This window comes from Marmota marmota, unplaced genomic scaffold (genome assembly GCF_001458135.2).
Source record: "Marmota marmota marmota unplaced genomic scaffold, marMar, whole genome shotgun sequence".
In the NCBI taxonomy this organism is placed as follows: Eukaryota; Metazoa; Chordata; class Mammalia; order Rodentia; family Sciuridae; genus Marmota; species Marmota marmota.
In genome coordinates, this window is record NW_025999842.1 from 11,745,374 (window position 1) to 11,751,675 (window position 6,302).

Genomic DNA, 6,302 nt, shown 5'->3' on the forward strand with positions numbered 1-6,302 from the left:
TGGGAAAGGCAGCGGAGCACAACAGACACTAGTATGGCAATATGTAAATCAATGGATGTGTAACTGATGTGATTCTGCAATCTGTGTATGGGGTGAAGGTGGGAGTTCATAACCCACTTGAATCAAAGTGTGGAATATAATATGTCAAGAAATTTGTAATGTTTTGAACAACCAACAATAAAAAATTAAAAAAAAATAAAATAAAATAAAAATAAAATAAAATTTCACATACTTGAAAAATTAAAGTAAGGATGAAATATACAAACTAGGATATTTCATATACGGAAGCTTTTAAAATCAAAGCCCCCATAAGTGGTGTAAATTTAACTATTAGTTTTGAAAATAAAGCTCTTGGAGTTACAGAAATAATAGTGTTGGGCTTTCACATTTAATCTGAGAAAGAAATGAAAGGGACACAAGAAGATGCAAAAGACATTAAAGTCACTTTCTCACTCAGCAGGTCCCTATTTGGTGTGCAGTCCAGAGGGTCTCTTCAGAGGAAAGACATGTCAGAGTCCTGCTCACAAGGAATGTTTCCAAACCACACTACTCTTACCCTGGTTTTCCTTCTACAACTGTTTGGTTCATTTTTTTTTGAGCTGTCCCACATATCAGATGTTATGGCTGGACCTGGACTGTCCCGCAAAAATCTCATGTGTAAGGCAATGCTGCAACATTCAGAGATGAAAAGAGTGGATTATGAAGTCTCTGACTTCATCAGTGGATTAATCCATTGATGGATTAATAATTTGAATGGACTTACTGGCAGGTGATGAAAGCTATAGGTAGGTGGGGCATAGTTGGAGGAAGGAGGTCATTGGGGATGGGCCTTGGGGACTACATTGTCCCTGGCCACCTTCTGTCTCTTTCTGCTTCCTGGCTATCATGAACTGTAAAGCTTTGCTCCACCACATCCTCTTCCATGATGTTTCTACCTTGGAGCCAGTTGGCCATGGAATAATGATAATCTTCTGAAAATCATGATAATCTCTGAAACCATGAGTCAAAATAAATCTTTCTTCCTCTAAGTTATTTTTGTTAATTATTTTGATCATAGTGACACCAAGCTGACTAACACATCAGGCATTGTGCAATGAGTGCTCAAAGTAGTAGGGACAGTTGAGGAAACATAACATGGGGTAATTTCAATGATATAGATAATGATGGGATATGAAGGGGGCTCAGTGGGAGTTACAGGGATAGGACAGTTTTGGGGGGAAGATGGCCAGCATCTCATTGGAGTTTCTTCTGCCCAGAGGAATCCAAGCTACCCTAAATGGCCACCCTAAGTCTAAATATCTCAAATAATTAACAAATAATAAAACACACTCAGAAATATATTTACAAAAGTGAAGCCCCTGATAGATCTAGACCACATGGGTTCTTGAACTAGACAAAAACAAAATGGCTCTGGTGGTTTATTTAAGGGGTAAGGTGGTTTATTTAAGGGATAAGGTGGTTTATTAAAGGGTAAGGTTTCAAGGGTGGAGTCTTGCTTTGTGATGTCTTGCAGTCAGGTTGATTGACATCTTGGCAGGTCACACCCATCTCAGGTACTGTGTGGGATCTTAGGCAGAACTTGAGGGGGAAGTTCACCTGCATCAGGCTGTCGATCCCTCTGGGGAGTGCCCAAGGGAGTTCCCAGTTCCAGACTTATCTCCTCAGGAAGCTACAATACATAACATAGTCCACACACAGCACATAGATGGCTCATGACAGGACAGAAGGTCAGAGAAGATCACGGAATCCACTTAGCTTCTGAAGTGTCTTTATTCACTCTGTTAAGATGATGCTTGACCTCTGTCTCCATGATCCTAGGTTGGCAGCCAATTTATGTCAAACCTAATATGGCATAGAGCCAGGTGCCTCAAGGTTAGTCTCCACCATAGCCCAGAGAAGGCTCAGTTTCCAAGTTCCAGCCAAAAAAGAACACCCCCCACTGAATTCCTGTTTCTAGTCTAAGCAGTAGATATCTCTACTCTCAGCTCATGTACAGAGCAAAAAATATATATATATATATCTGGCAGATCTTAAGTCCAATGAGTGGCTGCTTTTCCTTGCTCTAGATGTCAGTTTATCCCCTTCCAAGTGGCCACTTAGAATCCTAACACAACAGACTTGCAATAGAAAACTATCAAACCATCTTTACAGGATATCAGCTGGGAGTGGTGGGGAATGATGCTGTAAAATGAGGGATGCTTGAAGCCTAGACAGATGAGTGTGGGGAACAGGAAGTCATTGCTTATTCTTAACTAGGGAAATCAAGAGGATATAATGAAGTTTCAGGAAAATAGCTCAACCATGGGGTATAGCATGGATTAGATAAGGGATAGGACTAGAAGCCAAGAGATGAACAAGGGCAACGGAGAAATGATCCAAGTTTAGTGAAAGAACAACATAGCCTGGGGAATGGGGAAACAAGGATGAAGCAAAGAAGAAAAACAGCCATCAAAACTGATGACATCATGAGACAATTAGATTTGGTACGGGCAGAGCGGTTGCTGTCATCTATCTGCAGTAGGTTTAATTATAATTTTGATAATGCGAAGTGAAGTTAGCCAATCCCCAAAAAACAAATGCTGAATGTTTTCCTTATATAAGGTGACTGACTCACAGTGGGGTAGGAGGGGGACCATGGAAGGAATGGACAAATTTTAGATAGGGCAGAGGGGTGGGAGGGGAAGAGAGGGGACAGAGGGTTAGCAATGATGGTGGCATGTGATGGACATCATTATCCAAAGTACATGTATAAAGACATGAATTGGTGTGAATACACTTTGTGCACAACCAGAGATATGAAAAATTGTGCTCTCTATATGTAATAATTGTAATGCATTCTGCTGTCATGTATTTAAAAAATAAAATCAATTAAAAATAATAATTTTAATTATAATTTTAAAGTCTGTGCTAAAATAAAAAAGTGTTGTAATAGGATATGACCATGTGCTCTAAGATTGGGCGTCTGTCTTTCTCAGTTTACCTCTTCTTTGTGTCTTATGTTTCCCCAGCCTTGGGTTGGGGCCCCTCACTTCTCTCTTTCAAGGCAAGAAAAAAACCTATTCTCCACTTTCCTTAGTGCCTGATTTGGTAACAGGCATTAAGGGCTTGGCCCTAGAACCAGGCCAGCATAAGCAGGTTGTACCTACGTATAAGGTTTGAGCTTTGAGTGGTCTTGATTATGTGTACTTTAATAAAACATTGTCTTTGTTTTACTGTAGAGATGGAGGGGCAAAAACTTTAAATCCAAACTCTTCCTCTTTGAAAAATGGAGTCAAATAAAAAAAAATTAGGTTAAATTATGGGAAAAAGAGTGCTTAAGACTGAATTTACCAAAAGCTTGTTTTGAATGGTGGGATTATTTGTAAACATGTTGGTATCGTTAATCAGGGCTTTTAGGCCTCCATATCACCTGACCTGAGGATTTCTAACACTTCCCTATTCTGAAACAGCAAAAGAGATTCTTAATGTTCTGTAGGCCACATTGAGTTTCTTTGTTTAAATAGACAGGACATATGCTGGATGAAGTTCTTTAAGAGGACAGCAATGGGCCCTCCCTGACCTCCAACCCCAGCTTTATATTGGAAGTCAAAGTTCTTCAAGGCCAATCTCCTGCACAGAACACTTTGAGGTATTGCATTGCATTCTGAGAGTTTAAAAGCTTGCAAGTGGAAAACTCAGATCAGTCTCAAAGAACCAGACATTTGTTGATAGTCAACTTCCCTACACAATTTCTGCTCTTTAATGCTGGACCAATGTGAAGTCAGAGCTGAAAAAAAAAAAAAAAGTAAGCTTCATGTCTTTGCTGCTTTTTTGATTTCTGTTTGGTCCTTTGGCACTATCTTAGCCAAAAGCTCGTGGGAAATATAACATCTGGTGCTGGCGTCCAGAGCAGAAGAACTATAATTGATTGGAACATGGAGGGCTCCTTGTAAATGCTATAAATGGCATTTTTGGCTTAGTGTAAAGTTATTAAAGTAACACCTAAGTCTATGTCCCCAACCATTCAGAGTTAATATCCAGTCTGTAGAGACAGAAAACTTGAGGAAGAGGAGGAAGGGAGGCTAGAACAAAAAAATCAGAATAAACTACTCTGTATAAATGGTGCTTTTTTTTCCCCCGCATAAAAATTATTTGGCTTAATCTTATAGTTCATGCTTTAAAATTATAGATAAGTGGCCATTTGAAAACATTTCATGGATAGAATTTTCATTTAAGATGGCAGAATTAGCCACTTTGAACACATATTCTTATTGCTCTATATTAACATAACAAATACGAGAGGTTCAGTCAACTCTTTTGGAAGACAGAATAGAAAGAAAGAGACAAAAGGCAGTGTTCCAAGAGGCAGAATTAGAACAGAACTGCTTTCACCTGGTCAATTATTTTAGGGCAAGATAAGACTCCTCATTAAAGCACGAACTTCATAAAAAGTACTTTGAGGAAATTAAACAAGAAAGGAAGGTGATTCAGGAAGCCAGGGCTGGGGAAAATGTTTCTAGATTTTTCTAATTATTTCACTTCATTTCCTGGAAAGGAATGTCTACCCACTGTTGGATTGGTCTAGTTTAATATTTACCTCAAAGCATAATTTTATGGCCTAAGCTTTATTAACAGAATTAATTCCTGAGGGAAAGTGAAGGAATATCAGAAAAAGTTGGCCTTTTTGAATATTGTTGGGCTATGTTAAAGGGAGAAGATATTCTCAATTTTTCTCACCACTTTTTGGGAGTAATGGGAGGTTAATTGAGGAGGTAATTCAAACAAAACAGAAAAACCAGATAGGAGAGAAGGCATTTCAAGTAACAAGTAATACTCTTCTTATTTCTTCCCTCCCTCCCTCCCTCCCTCTCTTCCTTCCTTCCTTTCTTCTTCCTTCTGTATTAGGGATTGACCATGGGTCTCATGCATGCTAGAAAAGTACTCTTCTACTAGCTACCCTCCCAGCCTTTTTATTTTATTTTGAAACAGGGCCTCACTAAATTGCTGAGGTTGACCTTGACCTTGCGATCCTCCTACCTCAGCCTTCCAAGTAGCTGAAATTCAAGCATGTGCTACCAGACATGGCAATACTTTTCTTTTTTTAAAAAAAATTAGTGATTTTGGCTTGGTTTTATATAGGAAATAAATGATATCATCTATACTTGACCTCAGATGATGGAATCATTTATCTCCCACCTCCCTGAATCCTTGCATTTATTTTCTTGTTTCTTCTTAAAATAGTTTCTGTAGATCAGACAGGAAGAGTGATCATGCTTGCCGGCAACCTCCTTCTTGAAGAATACAACCCCAATAGCAGAGGCACTGGTGGTACAAGGGGTGGGAAAGGGGAAATTTCCACTTGACCTTTTGCACATGTCTCTTTTGAATGTGACTTTTTCAGTGTGAAGTCTCTGATGTGGTTATGTTTGATGAAAATTTTTGTTATTTAGTGTGTGTGTGTGTGTGTGTGTGTGTGTATGCAGACACAGAGGTTTGTCTAGTTGAATTGTTGGTGAGGTTCAATTATGATCACTATATCATTGACTGGAGCTTGGTATTATAGAAGGTGAAAATGAAAATAATATTTGACTTTTACATATCTGGAAGTAATATTTATAAAGTGATTATATGTCTCAATCATTATTGCTATTGTTTATTACTGCTACTATTTCTACACAGTGTGCAGATTTAGGTTTAAGAAACTAAACCACTCTGTGATGTAGAATAATAGATTTAATCTTTGTTGAATTCATTAATGAAATAAAAAATAGGTTATTTTAACTTTGTTTTATTCTACCAGCATTGAGTTTTGAGGGCTGGACAAAATTAAGCACCAATATCAAGAAAACACAAGGACTGGGCAGGAGAAGTCTATGATCAAATTTACCTGCTTGCCAAGTCTATTTTCAAAATGGAAACCACCATACTCCTCTATCCATGAACAGTGTACCCAACTCATATCTATTTATAATATATTATTCAACAGTAACAATAATGTGCTATGACCAAGACTTATGTTAATTGACATGGGAATAACACTTCCAAATTTTATAAAGGATGGTCTACCATCTCTGTTTTGTTAATTACCTCTGTGCAGAAATTCTGGGTTTATGGAAGAAGCAGTAAAGTCCAAGTGGAGTTGCTAAAAATGTTTGTTGGTTTTAGAAGCAGATGTTTTGATCATGTAAAAGCTGAGAAATTGAACTGACAGATAGATACAATGGGGTTGATTTGTTACCTTTGGAATTGATACTGATTTTTCAAGAAATGAGCAAGATCAGTGCTTCTCAAACCTTAATAGGCTTATAGATTATCTGAGGATC